Genomic DNA, 25,885 nt, shown 5'->3' with positions numbered 1-25,885 from the left:
GGGTTGATGACCCCCAAAGAAAGGAGGTGATGAGCTTGTCAATGGCAGAAAAGAAGCAATTTGGTATTAGGACCGGTGTGTTTCGAAATACATAGAGAAGGCGTGGTAGGATACACATTTTAATTAGGTTAGCTCTACCTACGAGTGATAGAGGTAAAGTGTTCCAAGTGCGGAATTTAGTTCTGTATGGTTTTGTAACGGCTGCACATTGAGACCATAGTAGGAGGAGACCTGTGGGGATATTTCTATCCCAAGATACATTATTTGTTGAACTACCTGTAATGGTGACATAATAACAGGATAGTCAGGCAGAGGATCTAGGGGTAGGAGCAGTGATGTGGTCCAATTGATCTGTAGGCCTGAGTATTCTCCAAATGTAGATATAAGACTAAGCGCTGATGACAGATTCATAGGGACCTGCTAAATAAAGTAATACGTCATCAGCGTATAATTACACCTTTTCCTCTAGATTTGATACACGAAGGCCTGTTATATTTACACTTGACCGAAGGGCCGCCGCCAGAGGTTCCACCGCAAGTGCGAAGAGAGCAGGTGAAAGTGGACACCCCTGGCGTGTGCCTCGACCTAGGCTGAAAAAGGAAGAAATTCTCCCACCTGTCCGTACTCGTGCCTTCGGATGATAATATAGAGCTTGAATGTATTTAATAAAGTTGCCCCCAAATTTAAATTTATTAAGTACTTCCCATAGGTAGGCCCAGTCCACTGTGTCAAAAGCCTTTTCTGGGTCTAACGACGCAATTACCCTAGTCCCAGCATTCTCAGGAATAAATCCTGATTGGTCACTAAGTATAAGACTAGTAATAACAGTATTCATGCGAGTGGCGAGAGCCTTTGCCAAAATCTTCCCATCAATGTTTAATAACGAGATCGGTCTGTATGAGGAGCATAGAGCTGGGTCTCGACCTTTCTTGTGGATTACCGTGATGAGGGCTTCTGTCATAGAAGGAGGCACCTGACCCATGTTTAGAATATGTTTAAATAAACGTCAAAGCTTAGGGGCTAACATTTGTTTATATGTGGCGTAGAATTCGGAGGGAAGCCCATCTAATCCAGGAGATTTCCTCTTTTTCAGTGTAGCTATTGCAGCTTCTATTTCAGGTTGGGTGATTTCAGAGTCTAGAAACTGCCTGTCATCATCCTAGATGTGGAAGTTGTATGTCCTGCAAGTATGATGAAATCTCTTCTGCATTTTTTGAAATTTTTGAGCTATAGAAGTTAGAGTAGTAGTCTCTGAATGCGTTATTGATATCCCCGGATGAGTCATGCAGCTCCCAGATGGCGTATTAATATTGGCTATTTGTACTGACAGTTTCTTATACGCTGAGGGTTAAGACCGACAGATGTCGATTCCCCTGTAGCTCAGCACTTTATTGAAATGGGCCATGCCGCTAACCAACTTCGATTTTGTGTCTTAGACATTGTAGCTCCCCCCCCCCCAAGGAGAGGAGGAGATGGAGAAGCTCTGCTACTTCATAGAGAATCATACTGGATTAGATTCCTACAGACTATGACCCCAAAGGGAATGAATGTGGAATTCAGTACTCAATAATTGAATCTATGTTTATGCTTTCGACTGTATTTATTGGGTATTGATGATTTTCTCTGATTTTCATCTTTTTTTGTTTCTCTTCAACTTGCAGATTACAATAAAGTTTACAGTGGAAGTAGGACTTTCTTTGCCAATGGATTTAACCGCCCTCTATGCACGTATGAGGTTCCAGCTTGTTTTGTTAATTGATTGCCTTTAGTGGATTCAGGGGATTATTCCTCTTTGGATATATGGTTATTTAGTGTACGTCCTTTTTTAGGGGTCATTATCAAGATAATTATAAAAATATTTTGCTGTTGGTCCCCTTGAAGATATGCAAGTAGATTTTTAATCATTATTTTCCATTTGCATTACAATTATGTCAAGGGTTTCATTGTGGAGACCTATATTTATCTTGGTAATTCGCATTAGTAATCTGTGTGTTTAATATGTAGCCTTTGTCCTGCATTAATGTTTATATCATTCAGGAAGGCTATTTTACTATTTTATATGTATATGCCTTTGTGCAGCCCTTCCTTTTATGTACCTTCCGCGTTCCAGCGTGGTCTAGTTGCTAAGTGATGTGTCCACATCCTGCCCGGCTTGTTTTATTTACCTTCCACGTTCCGGCGTGGTTCCGTCAGGTGTCCGGTGCGCTGTTGCTACTCCCGGCTAGACGGCAATGGGACGACGTCACTTCCAGGTATTGGCACTTCCGTCCTATGCGTTCCAGCTTGGTTCCGTCTTCGGCTGGCTGGTTGGGTGCGTGCAGATTGTCACACTTAGATGCCCCTTCCTTATTAGTAGCTATGGACACGTGTATTTTGGGCTCTGGACACACGCATGCGCACTGTTTAGATAGGAACGCCTGAAACAGCATTTAAAAAGGGCTTGGGTGCCATTCGAAAGTACACTCCTTGTATACCCTCATGGTTTATTGTACCTGCCAAAGGGATAGTGAGAATTTTTTCCATCTATGGTTTACGTACTTATCTGAACAAATATGTAGTTTATTAATGTTTTAAGGCTGCTGCCTTGCATACTGACAATGCATAGGTGTTCTGTATTGACTGCTATACAGTGTATGGTGTATAGCAGATTAGGAGATAGGTGTGCCTATAGCATACCCCCTATGGACTATATCATATTATTCGTATGGACATTTTATTGCTCAAGAGACTGCATCCCAATGACATTGCCCTCCCCCTTTTTTCATTAGGTGTCTTGTGCATCTGGTTGGCTCAGATGCCCCCCTTTCCTTTACCGTGTAGTAATGGCTCTTGATACAAGCTGGGCTCTCTAGGTGTGTATTGGGTCATTCTTATACCATTGTGCCCTTTTCTCCCTACTGTTGTCCACTTACTATCGTGAACTTGTCTGTGTCTATACACTATCTTATCTATAATATCTTTACTTCATTTGGGTGTAGACCGCTATACACTGGTCTTGGATACACCTCTCACCATGGGGTCGTGGGTCCTCCATCTCCCTGCTCCCTGTGTCAATTCCATCTTTATTCATATCGACTGATGTCTGGTTTCATTATTCTTTTGTTCTTTAGATTAAGCATATTCCTTGTTGTATTATCTCAATGCGTTTTTTTGTTGTTTTCTGGTACATGATGTTCTATTGAAGATAATTTATTAAAAACTAAACTCGATGTAGGGTGGTGGTGTGCTACTCCCCTTTTTCCATATCTTGCTCTTCGCCTAACGATCTTGGAATATGAGGGTGGGAGATTTACAACTCTTGGTGTATATTCCTATGAGGTCTTTCTTCCTCTTTTCTCTACGGCACCTTACGGTGGATATTTGGGTCCAGGAAATATTTTTTCTTACTCTGGACTCTGTGATAACATATATTTTCTCCTCCCCCTTTTTTCATTCTTTTTGTGGTGGTTTCTTCTTTCCACTGCCTTTTCCCTCTTTATTCTATTGGAAATCTTTTGAGAACATATGTGTAGAAACCAGGGTTTTAATATGCATTTTTTGTCTTTTATTTTTTAGAATTATCTTTGTATATATATATATGGTGGCCTGATGAAGGGTTTCAACAAAAACACGAAACGAATGTGTGTCGTTGCCTATACCTAAACTTCATGATTAAGCTCATTGTACTGACCGTGCTATGTTCACTATGTCAAGTCAGACTATGCCACTTTTTGGTTTCATGAAAGTTTCTCTTTTTTGATATTCATGAGGACCATCTACACAAATGACAAAAGGTTTTTTAATATTTTGTACTGTGCCTAAATAAAGTTTTTGATTATGATTTTGTACTGCAAAGATTGTGTCTAAGCATCTTTTTTGAAAATTTACAGTTCTCTCTTACTGAATAACTGTGGAAAACTGGGTGTGGTGGACTGCCTATAAGAGGACTCTTTTTTTTTTCTTTTTTTGTCTTTTTGATTGTAAAAAAAAGTTTTTTTCCCAAATATACATTAAGTGGATCAGCAGGACAGCCAGGCAATGTGCATTATATAAAAGGGGATATTTTTTTTTTTATCTCCACCTAGCTCAACAGCTACAACTTTCCAACTGCAACAAGAGCCCCTTGTCTACTCAACTTGTCAGTGGATCCACCACCAACTCTGGGCTTGTCTCTCAGGAAACTTTTTCTGCTTCTCATTTTCTCTGAGTTTCAACCTCATAACTTCACGGCTGTTTCCCATTGCTATATTCTTCATGGAGAAGAAGGATGACTCCCTTATGCTCTTGTATAGACTACCAGAATCTCAATAAAATTACATTAAAAAACCACACGTTTCTACCACTGATTGTTTAGGAATCTATTTCATATACTGTATTAATCACAGCCAATATATTCATTAAGTAGAACTTCAGAGGGACCTACAATTTTACATAAATTGGGGAGGGAGACAAGTAGAAGACTGCTTTCTGCCACCATTTCAGACCCTTTAAATGTCTTGTGATCAAATTTGCCTAAGAGTCAATATTTCAATATTTTAGTTGAGACATTTGATGTGTATAACAGCAGTCTTAGAAACGAGAAGACTCCATACATTAGATTACTAAGATTTCTATGGCAACCATAAGGGTTTATAGAGCTAGGTGGCCTTGTGCATTCCAGATTGAAAAACAAAAGCACCAAAAAAAGTGGATGAGAATTCATGAAGAAATATATTTAAACACAGATTTTTTTTTAATATTTAGCAGCAGAAAAATGTCAGAGAGCTATTTATAAAGAATGTCGATTATGAAAACTACCTTTTTGTAAGGCAATTGCAACAGCACCAATGGTGGGTCGATGTGCTCTAATCGCCTTTGGAGTCACAAGTCATATGTCCATTCACATATGTCCATTCACTCCATCAGATTAGCACCATCTAAAAGTAATTGTATTAAGCAATCTTCAATTAACATGTTACATCAAGTTAAAATCCACATGTGGGTAAGTATCAGATATCATCAGACTAACTTGATGTAACATTTTAATTGAAGATTGCTTAATAAAATTACTTTTAGATGGTGCTAATCTGATTGATTATGAAAACTACCAATTTAACCTTTTTCCAGCTATCCATATACTTTTATCACTATGCATTTAACTCCATATTTGTAAACAGTCAGGCCTCGTTCTTACTATATGTGCCGCGTGCATTTGTGCATAGACAGCACTTCTGCCTCTCAGATCATATGCGCTGCGCAGCAGTGCGATGCGCTATCACACTGCTGTATGCATTTTTTGGCCAAGCGCGACGCAGACCTATTCACTGCAGTGCTCGTTGTGTTCCAATCGCACAGCCATTCTACGTTAACCATGTGAACGAGGCTTAAAGAGAATCTGTATTGTTAAAATCGCACAAAAGTAAACATACCAGTGCGTTAGGGGACATCTCCTATTACCCTCTGACACAATTTCGCCGCTCCCCGCCACATTAAAAGTGGTTAAAAACAGTTTTAAAAAGTTTGTTTATAAACAAACAAAATGGCCACCAAAACAGGAAGTAGGTTGATGTACAGTATGTCCACACATAGAAAATACATCCAGACACAAGCAGGCTGTACACACCCTTCCTTTTGAATCTCAAGAGATCATTTGTGTGTTTCTTTCCCCCTTCAGCTCTCATGCACTGAAGTTTCAGGCTGCTTGTTTCTTCCTGCAAACAGCTTTGCCTTTGTCTGTAATTCCTCAGTATGTGAAAGCCCAGCCAGCTCAGAGGAGGATTTATCCAGCTTGTAAAAGATAAGAGAGAAGAGAGAAGCTGCCCTAATCTAAATAATACACAGGCAGTGTGCATAGAGGGGCCTGGAAGGGGGAGTTCATTGCAGAACCACAACACTGAAGAACTTGGCAGCCTTCCAGACACAGGCCGACAAGTCTGACAGGGGAAAGATACATTGATTTATTACAGAGACTGTGATAGCAGAAAGTGCTGCAGTAAGCAAGAACACATTAGAATAGCTTTTGGAACTTGTAGGATGATTAAAAAAAGGATGCAATTTTTGTTACAGAGTCTCTTTAAACTTAGTTTTGTTTGCTGGAGATAAGCCTAGAAAAATTGTGATCATTATTACTGTGATTATTCAAAAAAACTATCGATATTGCTGTTTTTTTTTATAGAAATGATCATCAGGAAGGCCCATAATTGCATAAAGCCTTATCTGTATGTAGGTGATAGGAATGAGAGAAACATGTTCAGGAGCTTTGGCAGTTTCTGGTTTTCTGGCTGGTGCGGCTTTTTTTTTCCTTTCCAGTTTTTGGCTTTGGGCACTATGATTGATTAGAGTGATTACAGGAACAGGAGCCAATGAAATTAAATGCCCTGCCCCCTCTACCCCCGAGGACTTATAGTGAATACATATGAGGTTACCCTCCCCACCAGTCTCTTGTCCTTTAACTCACTTCAGGGACCATATTGCTGGGCATTTAGTGCGAGAATATTTTTTACCCCTAACCTGGCTGTCACTTGCAGCCCTCCGTTAAGGTTAACCTCTCCTGGTGATGTCCCTCAACAAAGCTATAAACTAGCTGAAACCATAAAAACCCTGTTATGCTGATTTTAGGGAATAGAATGGGGAGAGGTGGATAAGTATTATGTCTTCTGCTATTCCTCAGTCTGAATAGAATACAGTGCTAAAGGCAGTTACAATAGCCTGAGGACTCCTTCCTTATGTGTCTCTGTGCAACGGCTGCATTGGGCTGGCATGTGTTCCAGCTCCTCTCCACTTCCGGGACTGAGAGTGTGCATGAGCAGAGAGATCAGGGCAGGGAGGCAGGCTGCTGAATGTCTGCAAAGTGCACCATGGCTGAGTAGGAATGCCTGAAATGCCCACATCTTATTGGGCTGCTTGAGGACCTCCTGTAAGCCTGGATACTTGGACACAAAGCGTTGTATAAGATTCAACACATGTGCCATGCAGGGCACATGTGTTAACTTTCCCAAATTCAATGCCGCAAACAGATTGCTTCCATTGTCACAACTTTGCCAATCTCCAGGTGGTGTGGGGTCAGTCACTGATCCATCTGTTCATTCAGAGTGGCCAGGAGAGCTTGTCTGGTGTGACTCTCGGCTTGTATTTAAGTCATGCCCAGGGTGGCGTGAAACAGTCGTACCTGGTATGTGGAATAGGCCCTGGGTAGATGGGTGGTGCAGTTGTTGTAGTAGAGAAAGCTTCCGCAGCAGAAGAGGAGGACTCAGCCAAGGAGGATAGCGAAGAGGATGATGGAGGAGTAGGAGAAGAAGAGGAGGTGGCAGCAGGCCTGCCTGCAAGTCATGGCGGTGTTCCCAACTCCGCTGCAGAGCCATGCATTCCTTGCTTGGCAGCCATCAGCAGATTTACCCAATGTGCACTGTACGTGATATACTTGCCCTGACCGTGCTTTGCAGACCTGGTATCAGTGGTCAGATTGACCCTTGCCCCAACACTGTATGCCAGAGATGCCAGGACTTGTCTTTCCACATGACGATGGGATTACCTTTTTGGAAACAAAGTTTCTGCCCGGTACCTTCCACTGTGGTGTCCCAATCGCAACACATTTTGTAAAGGCCTCAAACTCCACCAGCTTGTATGGTAAAAGCTGGTAGGCTAACAGTTCCAACAAGCCAGCTGTCAGACGCCGGGCAAGGGGGTCACTCTGAGACATTGGCTTCTTCCGCTCCAAAACTTTCTTGACAGAAGGCTGACTGTGGGCAGATGAGCAGGAACTGCTTAAGGTGAGGAGCGGCTGAGTCGAGGGTGGTTGAGAGGGGGCAAGGACAGCAGAGGTTGACATGGCTGAAGATGTTGGACCAGGAGGAGGAGTGTGGCTTTGAATTTGTGTGCTGCTTTTCCTCATATGTTCATCCCATTAGTGTTTGTGTTTTGAGATCATGTGCCTTTGCAAAGCAGTTGTCCCTAGGTGGGTGTTGTACTTCCCACGACTCAGTTTCCTTTGGCAGAGGTTGCAAATGGCAATTCTGTTATCACAGGAAGACGCACACAAAAAAACCCCACACTGAACTTTGGAATGACGGCATTCTGGTGGTGGCAACAGTAGCGTTGAAGGGTGTGTTGGCTGGCTGACCCCAGGTACCGATACATGCTGTCTGACAGTGCCACTAGCTCATTTTGACGAGCTCCCCCTGCTAGTTACAACTCACCTCCTCCTCCTCTCTGTCTCCCCATCTGAACTGTCCCCGTTTTTCATCTCTTCTTGCAAGCACCCACGTGACATCCATGGACCCATCGTTAGCATCAACTGCTCCATTTGTATCACACACCTCCAAAAAGGCACCAACAATGGGTACTACATCATCATCATCACACTCACACCATAGGTCCACGTGTGTACCGATGCGTCACTAAATTCATCACACGAATGTGTGAATAACTCCTCTGACATATTGAGTGGAGCAGTTGTGCTGCTATTGGTGGCTTTGCCTGCCGGGTGATGGTGCATCACGGTTCCATGTGGAAGCTGTAGAAGATGGGGTGTGCTGTGTAAGTCACTCAACTACTTCTTCTGACTATTCGTTGTTGATGGTACACCACGTACCATCAACAACGAACATTCAGAAGACGTAGTTGTGACTTACACAGGCCACCTCTGAACACTGGGCATTCTTCCAGGGCAGGAAATCACAGCAGCATGACCTTGAGGACCCCTGCAGAGTGGCCTGCCTCTACCTGTCATTTTTATTTGGGGTACTGTGCCAGGTTGCAACACGTGAAAAATAATGCACTGGAGTGGTACTGTGCCTGCAACTTAATGTGGCAACAGTAGTGTACACAGCTCTGCGTGTCAGTGGGCTGTGTTGTGTCAAACAGAGAAATGCAATAGTTATATCACAATACAGTGGAAAATAAGGCACTGGAGAAGTACTGTGCTTGTTTCTAATGTGGCAGACAATTATTGCAGTAGTAGTGGGCACAGCTCTGAGTGCTAGTGGGCTCTGTGGAATGTCAGACACAGAGATGTGCAATAGTTCAAACAATATGGGACACTGCAGTAGGACTGTGCCTGCAACTTAATGTGCTGCTTATGTTTACTATGTGGCTGCAGGTGGGCCAGGTGTGCATCTTAAAGTGAATCTAAAGCCACAAAGTAAACCCCCTCCAAAAACAAACAGATTCTTACCTAAGGAGAGGGAAGGCTCTGGGTCCCACAGAGCTATTCCTCTCCTCATCCCCTCATTCACCCGCAGGCTCCTCTGTACTACGCCTGCATGGGAAGCGCCCTGCGACATCAGCAGGAGCGAGGACTCCCGCAGCCAGGGTCATGCAGGCGCCGTAGCCTGCAACATTAAAGTCACAAAAACCAGGAAGTGAGCCCGAGGCGGGAATCGAAGGATCGTTTTGTCCCGGCACAAGCACAGGACAACTGCAGGGGATCGTTAGAAGCCCCAGAGAAATTCAATTCTCCCCCCCTCCTTACAGTACTCCTTTAAATCTCCCATTACAAGAGGCTTCAGCAGTCTTTGGGATCCTGAAGACTTCTGAAGCCCACCTGCAGTGGAAGAGAGCAGTTGGCCAGAGACTGCTAATGCGGAAGCCAGCACAGTAACGCATAGCTCCCAACTGTCCTTCTTTCGGAGGGACAGTCTCTTTTTGGGAGCCCTGTCCATCTGTCCTCCTCATTTGTCCCTTTTTCAGGACTTTGTCCCTCTTTCTATGTAACAATATATATTTCTCTACTAAAACAATGTTTGATTGACTCTAACCCTTATTCCCATCCTTTAAATTGATATATTACTAATTTTAAAATGTTAACATGAAGGGAAATGAACCAGGATAGAAAGGACCAGTGTGGTTTGATTGTAAAACAAAATATTTTTCTATTAAAATATTTATGGTATGCGTAATCAGGGGTATGGCTTAAATGTCCCTCTTTCTCATCTCAAAAAGTTGGGAGGTATGGTATCGACATGACAGGGAGAGAACCTGGAGCCTTCCCCCTTAAATATATTTTTCTTTTCTTTTTGCCTTCAAACTCCGTTTAAAAGGTATCCCTTTTTCCTCCAAAAGTTAGAAGGTATGCTGTTAATGCACATAAAAAAACTGCACGCTCTAGGCTCGACTGACAGCACTAATAATAATATCCTCTCATATACTTCTCAGTAGCAGCTATGATTAGAAAAGGCCTGTGTTACATAAAACATTAGTGTCAATAATTTATTTTATAGCCCCTGGCAAAGCCCGCCTCTCCAGGAGTTCAGACTAAGCTGACAGGTAAGGTAAATGATGTCTATAAATAACTCGTCTCTTTATTGGCTGCAAGGGACAAATATACAACACGTGAATCAATATACCCAATCACGGCTGCAGAAACTCTCAAGCGTTACAGAAGGCGGATTGCTCTTTCGACTGACAACCACCCTAACCAACAGCTCGTCTTGGTGGAGGAGGATTGGCTCGTTCAGGAAGTGGGGCGGGGACTTTGGAGGGTTCCCTGAACAGCAACCTGCCATTCTGCTTTGTGATGACATCTGCTTTGTCCAATTGCTAGAAAAGCCTTGCCTGATTCTGAGAGCGTATTGGTTGGGACTGCGCTGCTGGCTGGGGAGTGGCAGTTGGTTCGGCCAATCAGCGCTCAGAGCGTACAGGGGCGCTGTGTGAGGAGGTGCGCGGGATGTCTGCCGCTCGGAGCTTCGGGTAGAACGGGAGGATCTCCGAGCATCTAGGGGGTAGGTGAGGCGAGGCCTGGGAGTTCGGAAGGGCCGGTGATAAGAGCGCAGCTGAGGTGAGGGAAGAGCAGCAGCCAGATTTGCCTCATGTGTTTACCTCAGTGTGGTTGGCTGGGATGGTGAAAGCTGTCTGCAATGCTTACATGCGTGCTGAGGTGTAGAGCGTGTCCGCCTGAATGTGGGTGGGCACCCTGTGCTAGATCCTGATAAGCTGCAACTCACAGCGTGACTTTAGTCATAGATGACAGCAGGGCATGCTGTGGCTTGTGGTTCTTCATGAGCTGCAGAGCCGCAGATTGCCCTCCCCTGAATGACTTTTGTTTTGGTAGTTGCATGCTTGCTTATAAATAAATGACCATCAGCTTTGTTTATTTTTGAAGACTTCTAGTACACTTCACAATGGGTGTTTAAGGCTTGGTTCAGGGCAGTTTCTATGCTAAATTTCACCTAGGGTGAGGGTGTAGAAATTGCACCCTACCCCCATGGACTTGCGAACCCTTACTCTTTAGAGACTTCTTTCTTCCATTTGGCTGCACTGTGCGTCACCAGCTCCCTAGCGGTTATGTCCTTTTGCTTGGGTCCCCCTTCATCTACTTGCCGGTCTGTGCCCAGGGTGGTCGCCCTGCACAAGAAACCGCCTTGGCTTGGTTCACATGGACAGTTCTGCAATAGCAAACGATGCCATGTTGGTACAATTAGCGACGTTTCCATCCACGATTTGCTGATCCTGAAATTATCAAGCTGCTTCCAGGATAATTTACCGCCACGCTTTTGTTTCCACCTGCGGGGATGAAAAATGCTGCTCGCAAGGAAGCGCCGCTGAGAGCCAACAAATGCTGTTCTGCATACTTGCAAAAAAGCAAATGCATTGAGACGCCGGGCTGCTGCGGGCAGCTGGTTCAGATGTCCATCTAAACCAGCTTTTAGAGGTTACATTCAAAGAAAGCTGCACGTCAAAAGTTGCTGAAGTAATGTGCAAATTTTCTGTTCACATGTCTGTGTTGTGCTGACATGCGTGTTGTGGCAATGCAAATAGTCTATGGTGCATCACTCTGTTGCTCACTGGCAGTGTATGTGTGCAAATGTGCAGTGCTGCGTTCTATGAAGTGGACAGGAACCACAATATACATATATGAAAGGGTTAATGCCAAAGCATGGATCTTTTATGCCAGTCCAGTGTAATGCCTCAGATGGAGTATAGACCGACCTGTGCATCTTCCACCTCAAAAGCCTTCCTGTTAGATCTGAGCAATCAAATGGCGTGTCAGGTGGTTTTTTTCTTTCTTTCTTTGAGGCTAGGTTCACAGTGGTCAGTTGCATAACTCACGTGTTTTGACTGTGAACTGTAATGGAGACACGCCATAATGTTAATACAAAGCCTTCATGCAGCGAGTTACAATAACGCGATCTGTTACTGTGAACAGGCCCATAAAATTGTATAGGCAGTGAGTTAACATGCAGATTTATTCTGCAACGTAACTGACCACTGTGAACAGGGCCTCGCTCTACAAAAATTGGTATGAGAGTGCTCTGAACCACCAGAACCTTGCACTGGGTACATCAACTTCAGAAATTGATAATTCACTGTTGGATTAATCAAGCTCTTGGTTTATTTATGCTCTCTGAACTTCATTAGCTCTACGTTCCAATCCAGTTCAGCCTCCAATTCTGGCGATTGTAGATTTTAAAAAGAAAATACTTGGGAAACTGAATTTCAGATCACCTTTCTACAATCCGTTAGTTAAGATTGAGGATCGGTTTAAAATGCAACTTTATGTGAACAATCAAACCCTTTGGCAGAGACAGTCTGAGTAGAAAAAAATTATCATCTGAAAAAAAATAAAATCTTTGTTACAGCTGATACAAATCCTGCAATGTGTCTACTGCCTACTTTCATGGAAGCAGATATATTAACATCCTGTGTTTACCAATTAGCTTCTCTGCAGTGACAGTCTGCTGACATAAGTGAGAGATCAGATCAAATTACAACAACAACAACAAATAACATTTGTAGAGCGCTTTTCTCCCATAGGACTCAAAGCGCATAAGCATGGCTCAGACCATTGTGGTACAGAGGAAGAATTTTATAAGTCCGGAAATGCCAGGCTAAACAGGTGGCTTTTCAGTCTGGATTTGAATAGCTCCAGGGATGGTGCTGTCTTTACTGGGTGTGGCAGGGAGTTCCAAAGAGTAGGGGCAGCATGACAGAAGGCTCTATTGCCAGATTTTTTGAGGTGCACTCTGGGAGTGACCAAGTTTATAGAACTAGCTGATCTGAGGTTGTGAGAGGTGTGGTGCAGCTTCAGCAAGTCCTTCATGTATCCAGGGCCCAGATTGTGCAGGGATTTGAATGTCAGCAGTCCAATCTTGAAGAGTATTCTCCATTCTACTGGTAGCCAGTGCAGTGAGCGAAGGATCGGTGTAATGTGAAAGTGGCGAGGCTGGTTTGTTAGCAATCTGGCAGCAGCATTCTGCACTAATTGCAGGCGACGCAGGTCCTTTTTGGGGAGGCCAGCATAAAGGGCATTGCAGTAATCCACTTGTGATTAGTCACAGAGGAGGGGGATTAGATAGGCTAAACTCTCTGAATACACACAGGGTGCATTTCTCTCTGTTTTCCTTCTGTCCTGTACAAGAGTTCAGGTCTACTTTAAAATAAACCAGAGACCTCACTACCTAAAGATTTGATACTTATCCACGGCTCTCTCCAGGCCCATAAACATGTGCGAGTCCCTCGCCGTCCTCCCGTGGTCTGCCGATCAGCCCCGGTAACTGGCTTAGTTGTGTCAGTCCAGGTCTACTGCGCATGTGCGGGAGGTGATTGCTACACTTCAAATAAGGGGTAATTGCTACATTTCATATGTGCAGGTAATTGCTGCATTTAAGTGTAGAGTACCCTTTAAGGTACGAGTTGCTTTTTCTTAACTAAAACCTCAGTATTCAGTACAAATTGCTGTGTTGACACTCTGTGATATAGACGTGGGTTTTGGGTTGCAGTTTGGACACTCGGTCTCTAAAAGGTTTGCCATCACTGTGCTCGAAACACTAATGCTAGGTGCACATGTCGCGATATCCTGCTCGATCCGCGGGATCGATTGGATCGATTTGATTATTTTCAACATGCTCGATCGGGTTTCGATCGATACAGCCGTCGATTTTGCATAGCCATCGATTTTGCATGCAAAATCGACTGCTGTATCGATCGAAACCCGATCAAGCATGTCGGAAATGATCGAATCGATCCCACGGATCGAGCGGGAAATCGCGACGTGTTTACCCAGCATAAGGAGGAAACATGGACTATGGACTACACAACAAGGCTGTTAAAATAAACATACACACTTACATACAAACCATGCATTCTGCAAATTAAATCCCAACTCGCTTACCCCCCCCCCCCCCCCCCCGATGCATGTGTTCCTTGAGATCCAAATATTATTTGAAGGGTTCCCCTGGCATAAAAAAGTTGTTACATGCTGGTGTAGAACAACAGTATCCAGTTAAGTTATAAGGAAGCAGCACCACGAGGATTATAGAAGGTGCTAGAAGAAACCTAAAAGCACGCCATAACCCTTCTCTCAAACTTTACAAAACTATGCTTAATATAGTTTGGCCTTCTTAAAATACAAGATATTTTCAGATTTATGTTGTAGAAACAGAGAAACTGTCTTGTTGAATGTCAGTATGTCACATCGCTACTTGTGAGCCTATATATAGCCTTGTACACATGCTAGATGGTTCTTGGCTGAGGCGGCTAGTCGGAGCCACCTCGGCGACAATCCAGTGTCAGTACAGTGGATCCTTTCAATACATCGGCAAACAATGTGCTGATGTATCTTGGCTGACTTGGTTAAGGGCATTGCTCTTATATATTGCTCACTCTGTGCTGTCACCCCCCCCCCCCCCATAACAGTGGAACGCTTTGCTAGCTTGGAGGGTAGCGATATGTCTGTACATGTATCCTTAATCCTAAGACTAGGTTCACAGTGGGAGCATAACCTGTAAAAACAGGAACGAACGGAACAAAAAGGTCACACTGCTCATTATGTGTCTGTAGCGTTGCATGTAGTAAATACAAAGTATGCTTCATTGCCGCTCCTAATCTTAGATTGCGAAACCGGTCGGGAAAGAGACAAGTGGCACCTTTTTGTCTTTTGAGCCGTTGACCAGCACATATGTGCAAATTCATTTTAAAGTTTCCAAAGTCTTGGGCCCCGTATGTAAGTTCTTCTTTTACCTTTTTATGGTTTGCATATATAATTTTTATCACATGAGTAGAAACAGAAAGAAAGAATGCTGGCACTGCAGGAGCCGTCCTCTTATCCAGTGAAGGAGAAGGGAGGGAGAGACAACACAGGCCTAGACACAGGTGTGTGTGCAGTGGATCCTCAGCATGCTCAGGCCAAAAGTGACATCTGTATACATAAAGAAAGAGGAAAGCGCCGGCACTGCTGTCAACACTTTAATTCCAAATTGTTAAAATCGTGAACAAATACAAAATACTGTCCATACAAAGAGTTGATGACACATACCATAGGCATCTGTGAATGGTGCGGAGGGTGTAAAGCCTGACGGCCGTTTCTACGGAGGCTGCAAGGGGGTATTGGTGCCAGCATACCTATATATTCTTCCTAAGTCTGCGTGCGGCGGCTCGCCGTTACAAGCACCGCCCCCCTGGCCATCACGACACGTCTCCCCATTGGCCGCTATGAGCGGGGACAGCTGGGGGCGAGTGACGTCAGGTATTTCCTGACTACGGAGGCCTGTGCGGGAAACACTGTATTAGGTTTCCCTAGCAACCTATGCGAACCAGGCCTTTTGCGCAAGTCGGGAAATGGTGCTGCCATCTTGTGGCTAAAATAGATATTGCAGCTATAAGCTGCAAAGTGCAAAAATAGTGCTGAATTAACATCTTTTTAGGTTCATAAGAGCATCATCTATGCATATGTAAATATTAAAAGTGTTATCAGAGGTGTCCCCGGACATCATGGGGTGAATTTGATATGTTGTGCCAAATAGTGCAATAAATAGTGTGATAAAAAATATAATTATTGGAACAAATCATTAGTGACAAAAAAAAAGGGGGGGGGGGGGGATGAAAGGGGGAATTGCATATCTGCGTGGTGGATATTATGTATAAAAAACCATGTGATTAGGTGGATAAACAAGCTAAATATGTCCGAGACTCAGATTTTTGTGCAATTATGCTGTGTGCCATTTTAGCTAACAAGGAGGTGATGGACGGAGTGCTGGAAATCTAAAAACAATAATCAAGGGGGAACATGGAGGTTAGTTGTTTCCCCTTACTGGAAGGGCCACAGTGGGTCATATGAGGCGTAGGACATTGGCATTATATCATATTCATAGTAAAAAGAATAAAATGGTATATAACAAACACGGGATAGATCCATGTACTTATAAGGAGTTGTAACCACCCCTATGACAAAAGCCATCTAAGGGTGGATGAGCATATCAAAAAAGATGATAAAGTGAAAGATCATAGAAAAACATGATTGCACATGGAAAGGATAGGGGAAGGGAGAGGGAAAGGGATGCTATAGGGAAAGAAAAGGGGGGAAGGGAGGAATGGAGAGGGAAGGATGGGGAAGGGAAGGGAATGTCCATGCTTAGTATAACAGGAGGAATTTCTCTATTATTCCCTAAGAGTTCATCAACCCATCATGGGACAAGGGGACATAATCTACAACATCAAGGTTCCAAGAAACATGAGAGATCAGTGTGGTCGTTCATTCCAAGTGGGCCCATAGCGTCAGTCCTCAATATCATGCGGGCCTCTTCTCTTTTAAGGTTCCTTTCCCTATTACCTCCACGCCTTGGAGGTGGTACCTGCAAAAGTCCTGCAAAGGTCAACTTAGTGGGATCTCCTTGATGAGCTTCCCTCATATGAGCAATCACCTTCAATTGATCCCGATTCAATTGAGTGAAAATGTTCACGGAATCTCCTGTTGAGAGACCTAGTGGTTTCCCCTATATAAAATCTGCCACAGGGGCACCACAATGCATAAACGGAAAAAGAGGTCTGGCATGTAAAAAAAATCCCGTACACGACGACGTATTGGGCCCACCTGGTAATAAGAGCCGGTGGCCATGCTCTCACACGACACGCACCGACCACATCTGTGGTTCCCCTGTGGCAGGTGGCCACTCAGCCAATTGCTACTGCTGCTCCGTGACAAGAATTCACTCCTGCTAATCTTTGAGCCAACGATAGGGGCCCTCTTGAACGAAAATAGGGGTCCCTCCTCAACCAGTGGCTTCAAGATCGGGTCCCTCAAAAGGATATCCCAATTCTTTTTGGTGATCTCCTTGATCCTGTCAGCCATGGGGGTATAATCAAATGTGAATGGGACCTGCCCTCTTTTTAACTTTTTCTTTCTTCGACTCTGTCTTTCCAGGAGCTGTTTCCTGTCCATTCTATTGGCATCTTTAAAAGCTTTCTGGATGACATCTTGTTCATACCCTCTACCTACAAGTCTCCTACCCAGTTCTTCTGATTGGGCTATGAAGCTTGCGTCGTCTGCATTATTCCTCCGCAGCCTAAGGAACTGACTATTGGGTATTGATTGGGTCACATGATTGGGGTGGAAGCTTGACCTGTGTAGGAGGGCGTTAGAGGCAGTTGGTTTCCTAAAGCCCCTGGGAGTCAGGGTATTGCCCTGCACCTCAAAGTCCAGGAAGGCAACCTTTTTGTGATCAATTGTGGCTGTAAATGCCATATTCATGGTGTTGTTCAAATATATTAAGAAATCATCGAAGGTTGCACAAGTCCCGGACCAAAAGATGAGGATGTCGTCCACATATCTGGACCACATCCTGAGGTACCGCCGAAACGGGTTTGAGATGACGTGAACATATTGTTCTTCAAACCAAGCGAGGAAGATATTGGCATAAGTGCAGGAAACCGCCGTTCCCATGGCGGTCCCCGACACCTGCCAATACCAAACACCATCAAATAGAAATGCATTGTGCGAGAGGACAAACATGAGGCACTCACATATAAAATTCTTGAAGTCCTCACTTCTATTTGTTCTGTCGAGAGACTCTCACAGCCTGTACCCCCAAATCATGGGGGATTCGGCTGTAGAGGCTCTCTACATCAATGGTTGCGAGCAGGTCGCCCTGGACCCACGTAAGGTTATCAAGGCCCACAAGGACATCCAATTTGTCCTGTAAGTGGGAAGGAATTTCATCCAATAAAGGCCTCAGGACGTGGTCCAAATATCTGGACAACCTTTCGATGACCGACCCAATGCCAGAGACAATGGGTCGGCCCGGGGGGTTGGTCAGAGACTTGTGCACCTTGGGTATATGATACCACACTGGTTTGATGGGAAAGTCTGGCAGTAAATCTTTCGCTAGCTTGGGGTCTAATACCCCCTTCTCAGCACCCTCTCTTAAAAGCGACCTCAAACGGTCCTGATATACTACAGTGGGATCCCTGCGTAAAGGCTTGTAGGTATTGGTGTCCTGCAGTTGTCTTAAGGCTTCTATTTTGTATTGCTTTTCTGTCATAATGACGATTGTTCCGCCTTTGTCCGCGTGCTTAATTTGGAGATCCGGTCTTTTCTGCAGCCATTGTAAGGCTCTTTCCTCCTGTGGTGACAAGTTTTTAGGACTCCGTGGATACATTTCTGCTCTTATTTCTTTCTCCATGATTTTTGGGAAAATGTCCAAACTCGATCCAGGCTGCACAGGAAACGGTGCCAAAGATTTGCAAGCTTTGAAGTTGGTCTGCAGACTTTGAAGCATCTTATCCCTAGACTCCTCGTCCTCTAACTCCTTGAGTATTTCGAGATTGAGAAGATCCTGCTGATCCCAATCAATTCTAGGGCTAAAACCAAGTGGACTTATCATGGTGCCTCGACCCACGTTTGCCTGCTTGCTCATAACAGAATCTTTCTTAGCATATTGTAGCTGTATATTCATTCTTCTTATATTTTTATACAGATCTATTCTATACTGAGCATAATCGAACTCTGTGGTTATACTAAAATTAAGTCCCTTCTGCAGCAAGCTAATGGTGCCCTCTGGGAGATGGTACTCTGTTAAATTTATGATTTGTAATTGTTCATAGGGAGAGTCCTGCGACTCAAGTTCCTTTAATTCCTTCTCCGCTTCGGTTGTGCCGGGTCTTTCTTGTCTTCCCAGGAGATATTCCTCCCTTTCCTCTTTTGCCTTTTTCTTGCCTCTCCCCCTCCTTGTCCTCCTCCTAAAGGGCGGCCCTCCAGTCTTGTATCAACTTATTGCCCTCTCGGCTTCGACTTAGCGATATCTTCGTCGCTGGAATCCGATTCAGTAGTCCAGTGTCCCTTGCCCTTTCTCGGGGGTCTTGGTGTCCTTATCTTTTGCCAAGAGAAGAACCGTTTAAGTGTATAGTCCTCTTTGTCCCTCTGGAATTTGCGTAGTTTACGTTCTTTAAAGAGACTCTGAAGCGAGAATAAATCTCGCTTCAAAGCTCATAAATAGCAGGGGCACGTGTGCCCCTGCTAAAACGCCGCTATCCCGCGGCTAAACGGGGGTCCCTTCACCCCCAACCCACCCCCCGCAAAAGTGTCGTAGAAAGGTCGCAGAATTTCCCTTCCTGGAGGCAGGGCTAACGGCTGCAGCCCTGCCTCCAGTTGCGTCTGTCAGCGGCGCATCGCCGCCTCTCCCCCGCCCCTGTCAGTGAAGGAAGACTGAGAGGGGCGGGGGAGAGGCGGAGATACGCGCTGACAGACGCGCGTGGGGCAGGGCTGCGGCGGTTAGCCCTGCCCCAACCAGGAAGCGCTCCCCGGGTGTATCGAGGGGGATTTGGGGGTGAAGGGACCCCCGTTAAGCCGCGCTATAGCGGCGTTTTAGCAGGGGCACACGTGCCCCTGCTATTTATGAGGTCTGAAGCGAGATTTATTCTCGCTTCAGACTCTCTTTAATAGAGTCCTGTATCACTGTTAATTTGCGGTCAATACGTTTCAAAGTTTTTGTGTATTGTTCCCGGTTAACCAATCCTTGGTATTGTGTTTTGATTGTGTCAATTTCTTTCAGCACCTTGGTATGCTCTTGTTTTGTGCGCTCAAGTACTATGTCTTGCAGCCGGACGGCTTGCTCAATGAAAGCTCCCTTCCATTTCTTGACGAAATCCTCGTCGTCCTCGTACTCCGAAGGTTCGACGTACCTTCTAAAGCCCCGTGCTGTTATACCATCATCTTTATATTGCTGTAATGTGGTTTTTGTCCAAAACAACTTCACCTCCTTTTCACTAAGCCTTTCCAGGTTAGTTTCCGCCACCCTAGCACCCACCGTTTTATTAGCTGTTGTTGATGCGGCTGGATTCTTAAAGAGACTCCGTAACAAAAATTGCATCCTGTTTTTTATCATCCTACAAGTTCCAAAAGCTATTCTAATGTGTTCTGGCTAACTGCAGCACTTTATACTATCACTGTCTCTGTAATAAATCAATGTATCTTTCCCCTGTCAGACTTGTCGGCCTGTGTCTGGAAGGCTGCCAAGTTCTTCAGTGTTGTGGTTCTGCTATGAACTCACCCTTCCAGGCCCCTCTCTGCACACTGCCTGTGTGTTATTTAGATTAGAGCAGCTTCTCTCTTCTCTCTTATCTTTTACTAGCTGGATAAATCGTCCTCTGAGCTGGCTGGGCTTTCACATACTGAGGAATTACAAACAAGGGCAAAGCTGTTTGCAGGAAGAAAAGAGCAGCCTGAAACTTCAGTGCATGGGGGAAAGAAACACACAAATGATCTCTTGAGATTCAAAAGGAATGCTGTATACAGCCTGCTTGTGTATGGATGTATTTTCTATGTGTGGACATAATGTACATCAACCTACTTCCTGTTTTGGTGGCCATTTTGTTTGTTTACAAACAAACTTTTTAAAGCTATTTTTAACCACTTTTAATGCGGCGAGGAGCGGCGAAATTGTGACAGAGGGTAATAGGAGATGTCCCCTAACGCACTGGTATGTTTACTTTTGAGCGATTTTAACAATACAGATTCTCTTTAAAGAATGTCTTTACATCATTTCTGCCTTTTTCAACTGCCACTCCCTCTTCTTCCTCCCCACTGGGTGAATCTTCATTTTCAGAATCAGAGTATACTACATCATTACTGGTAGTCATAGACGTCATAGCTGCGTGCTCAAGCATACAAATGTAAAGCTGCCAAAGTATCACATGAGTAGAAACAGAAAGAAAGAATGCTGGCACTGCAGGAGCTGTCCTCTTATCCAGTGAAGGAGAGGGAAGGGAGAGACAACACAGGCCTAGACACAGGTGTGTGTGCAGTGGATCCTCAGCATGCTCAGGCCAAAAGTGACATCTGTATACATAAAGAAAGAGGAAAGCGCCGGCACTGCTGTCAACACTTTAATTCCAAATTGTTAAAATCGTGAACAAATACAAAATACTGTCCATACAAAGAGTTGATGACACATACCATAGGCATCTGTGAATGGTGCGGAGGGTGTAAAGCCTGACGGCCGTTTCGCGCGTTTGCGCTTCTGCGGAGGCTGCAAGGGAGTATTGGTGCCAGCATACCTATATATTCTTCCTAAGTCTGCGTGCGGCGGCTCGCCGTTACAAGCACCGCCCCCCACGACACGTCTCCCCATTGGCCGCTATGAGCGGGGACAGCTGGGGGCGAGTGACGTCAGGTATTTCCTGACTACGGAGGCCTGTGCGGGAAACACTGTATTAGGTTTCCCTAGCAACCTATGCGAACCAGGCCTGTTGCGCAAGTCGGGAAATGGTGCTGCCATCTTGTGGCTAAAATAGGTATTGCAGCTATAAGCTGCAAAGTGCAAAAATAGTGCTGAATTAATATCTTTTTAGGTTCATAAGAGCATCATCTATGCATATGTAAATATTAAGTGTTATCAGAGGTGTCCCCGGACATCATGGGGTGAATTTGATATGTTGTGCCAAATAGTGCAATAAATAGTGTGATAAAAAATATAATTATTGGAACAAATCATTAGTGACAAAAAAAGGGGGGGGGGATGAAAGGGGGAATTGCATATCTGCGTGGTGGATATTATGTATAAAAAACCATGTGATTAGGTGGATAAACAAGCTAAATATGTCCGAGACTCAGATTTTTGTGCAATTATGCTGTGTGCCATTTTAGCTAACAAGGAGGTGATGGACGGAGTGCTGGAAATCTAAAAACAATAATCAAGGGGGAACATGGAGGTTAGTTGTTTCCCCTTACTGGAAGGGCCACAGTGGGTCATATGAGGCGAAGGACATTGGCATTATATCATATTCATAGTAAAAAGAATAAAATGGTATATAACAAACACGGGATAGATCCATGTACTTATGAGGAGTTGTAACCACCCCTATGACAAAAGCCATCTAAGGGTGGATGAGCATATCAAAAAAGATGATAAAGTGAAAGACCATAGAAAAACATGATTGCACATGGAAAGGATAGGGGAAGGGAGAGGGAAATGGATGCTATAAGGAAAGAAACCTTAAAAGAGAAGAGGCCCGCATGATATTGAGGACTGACGCTATGGGCCCACTTGGAATGAACGACCACACTGATCTCTCATGTTTCTTGGAACCTTGATGTTGTAGATTATGTCCCCTTGTCCCATGATGGGTTGATGAACTCTTAGGGAATAATAGAGGAATTCCTCCTGTTATACTAAGCATGGGCATTCCCTTCCCCATCCTTCCCTCTCCATTCCTCCCTTCCCCCCTTTTCTTTCCCTATAGCATCCCTTTCCCTCTCCCTTCCCCTATCCTTTCCATGTGCAATCATGTTTTTCTATGGTCTTTCACTTTATCATCTTTTTTAATATGCTCATCCACCCTTAGATGGCTTTTGTCATAGGGCAGCACGGTGGCGTAGTGGTTAGCTCTCTCGCCTTGCAGCGCTGGGTCCCTGGTTCGAATACCAGCCAGGGCACTATCTGCAAAGAGTTTGTATGTTCTCTCCGTGTCTGCGTGGGTTTCCTCCGGGCACTCCGGTTTCCTCCCACATTCCAAAAACATACGGATAAGTTAATTGGCTCCCCCTAAAAAATTGGCCCTAGACTACAGTACTTACACTACATAATATAGACATATGGCAATGGTAGGGATTAGATTGTGAGCTCCTTTGAGGGACAGTTAGTGACAAGATATATATATATATATATATATATATATATATATATACATACACACTGTACAGCGCTGCGTAATATGTCGGCGCTATATAAATACTAAATAATAATAATAATAATAATAATAGGGGTGGTTACAACTCCTTATAAGTACATGGATCTATCCCGTGTTTGTTATATACCATTTTATTCTTTTTACTATGAATATGATATAATGCCAATGTCCTTCGCCTCATATGACCCACTGTGGCCCTTCCAGTAAGGGGAAACAACTAACCTCCATGTTCCTCCTTGATTATTGTTTTTAGATTTCCAGCACTCCGTCCATCACCTCCTTGTTAGCTAAAATGGCACACAGCATAATTGCACAAAAATCTGAGTCTCGGACATATTTAGCTTGTTTATCCACCTAATCACATGTTTTTTTATACATAATATCCACCACGCAGATATGCGATTCCCCCTTTCCTCCCTACCCCTTTTTTTTGTCACTAATGATTTGTTCCAATAATTATATTTTTTATCACACTATTTATTGCACTATTTGGCACAGCATATCAAATTCACCCCATGATGTCCGGGGACACCTCTGATAAGACTTTTAATATTTACATATGCATAGATGATGCTCTTATGAACCTAAAAAGCTGTTAATTCAGCACTATTTTTGCACTTTGCAGCTTACAGCTGCAATATCTATTTTAGCCACAAGATGGCAGCACCATTTCCCGACTTGCGCAACAGGCCTGGTTCGCATAGGTTGCTAGGGAAACCTAATACAGTGTTTCCCGCACAGGCCTCCGTAGTCAGGAAATACCTGATGTCACTCGCCCCCAGCTGTCCCAGCTCATAGCGGCCAATGGGGAGACGTGTCGTGATGGCCAGGGGGGCGGTGCTTGTAACGGCGAGCCGCCGCACGCAGACTTATGCTGCATACACACTTGAGATAAAAGTCTTTGGAAAATGCAAGATCACAGATCAATTTTACCCCCTTCCATGTAGTATGAGAGCCATACTCTACACAGTCTATTCTATGGAGCTGCACTCCCCATCAGATAAAATCTTTGCAAGATGCTGCACACAAAGAGAAAGTTAGCTCCCCGTGACCTGATCCACTTGCTCAGTGTGGAGCTCGGGATAATTTGATTTCCGAATCTGAACTCAACACTGTCAATGTTTAGACTCCATTTTTCTGTAGTTTGCTTTCAGACGGCATATACTATGTAAGGTGTTTTTTTTTTTTTTATTAAGGCTATGTGCACATCATGGTTTCTGCAATGATGTGAGCTTCACTGCAGACCAACTAATATTGTGCAGTTTTATTTGTCGTCTATAAATAACTAATACTGCGTTGTGTAATTTGTTTTTTTCAATTGATAAGACCGGGTCTTAGTTCTACATAAAATATTATGTACTTTTTTCTTTTTCTTCTATTCATCTTTAGCCTTTTGTTGGTGTGGACAATGGCATAATATGCTGTCTCAAATTAGCAGCCATAGCATTTTACTGGATTAAGTTGATTGGCTATAAGTTAAAGTACAGTATGTTCCTTTACCTTCTGCCTTATTGAGGAAGCTAAGTGCAGCCTCATTTCCAGCCACACCCTTCTCCTGCTTCATTGGGTGTTGGTATGATAAAGCTGATTGGCTTACCACAGAAGCAGGGCTGTGGAATCTGTACAAAAATCATCCAACTCCTCAGTTTATGAAACCTCCAACTCCGATTCCAGGTACCCAAAATGGCTCCGACTCCACAGCCCTGCACAGCAGCATAACTATTTTGAGAGCAGGCCTTGCAGCTGCAGGGGATGCCTTAAAGTGTAAACTGTCGGGCATAAAATCAAAAATCAATTCTTTATTTTTATCTGGTAAACAAGTAATAAGTATACTAACCAGGCAATCCAAAAGTTAAAAATCACTCTTCCTTTTCTTATCCATAAAACATCATTCAGTTTTCCTGGCTCCTATTTTGTACATCTGACACACAAAGGAAGTTGCAGGGCATGCTGGGTTTTCTTTTTTTTTTTTTTTCTTACTTTCCTCCCTATTTCCCCTCAGACATAACTAATGCAGCCTGATTGGCTGTACCCTCCCGTTTTCCCCTCCCACACCTCTGTTCCTCTCTAATTGGCCAATATTTCTCATGCTGAGAAAATCCTTCAGAGCTGGGTGGGAGTGTCTGGAGACTGGGAGTAGGGCGGGCAATGCATACACACTCAGGCAGAGGAGAGTAAGGGCCCGTTTCCACTAGAGCGAATCCGCATGCGTTGTCTGCATGCGGATTCGCATAACTAATACAAGTGGATGAGACTGTTTCCACTTGTCAGTTTTTTGGTGCGTTTTTCTGTGCAGGATTTTTCTGCACGGTAGGGCCTGCAGAATTCGCCTGCGTGTGGAATGCAGGCGATTTGCAGGCAATGTATTTAATAGGGGAAAACGCACATGCGTTAAATCGCACTAAAACGAATGTACATTGAGCCAGGCAGTGACATGGTTAAAATCGCTAATAGCCTGCCTATGCGAAATCGCATGCGAAATCGCGGCAAAAATCGCATGCGGAATCGCATCCGCATGCGATTTTGTCAGCGGTGGAATCCCAGCGATTCGCACCGCACTAGTGGAAACGGGCCCTAAGGGAGAAAAAATACATCAGGATTGGCTTCAAAATACAGCTGTTATTTCCCACAATGCAACCAGGCTCCTACAGTGGGATGTCAGTACCTAGGTGCTGACATCACACTGTGGGAGGGGTTTCACTATTATATCAGCCATACAGAGCCCCCGATGATTCGTTTGAGAAAAGGTAAAGATTTCTCATGGGAAAGGCGATATCGGCTACTAATTGGGATGAAGTTCAATCCTTGGTCACGGTTTTTCTTTAATTTCTTATCATCTTTCTATTTGAAACAGGCCTGTCCCTTCCTGCTACAAAGGGTTGTCCTGCTAAAGAATAAAGGTAGCCATACAGCTATCGATTTTGCAAGTTAACCATCCGATTCAATAATTTTTTAGAATCGGAAGAAAATCTGTGACGCAACATGTGTGCCTGATCGACAATTCACTAATTAAGGCCGAAATAAGTCGACT

The 25,885-nt window shown here is 44.1% G+C and overlaps 1 protein-coding gene across 4 annotated transcripts in view; it reads left to right on the top strand.

Annotated features, from left to right (window-relative positions):
- The first annotated feature begins 10,593 nt into the window (after positions 1-10,593).
- The window catches only part of HDAC4 (histone deacetylase 4), a 313,200-nt gene continuing 297,908 nt past the window's right edge, over positions 10,594-25,885 (top strand). For 3 of the 4 annotated variants that reach the window (XM_068245303.1, XM_068245304.1, XM_068245301.1), the window contains exon 1: positions 10,600-10,732. The gene's annotated coding sequence lies outside the window, so the exon portion shown is untranslated. Of the gene's footprint in view, positions 10,733-25,885 lie in introns of all 4 variants that reach the window. The other variant, XM_068245302.1, reaches the window with a different exon arrangement.

Source organism: Hyperolius riggenbachi, chromosome 7, assembly GCF_040937935.1.
Source record: "Hyperolius riggenbachi isolate aHypRig1 chromosome 7, aHypRig1.pri, whole genome shotgun sequence".
Lineage (NCBI taxonomy): Eukaryota > Metazoa > Chordata > Amphibia > Anura > Hyperoliidae > Hyperolius > Hyperolius riggenbachi.
Note: the sequence above shows the minus strand (reverse complement) of the source record. Positions and strands in the feature narration are given on the sequence as shown.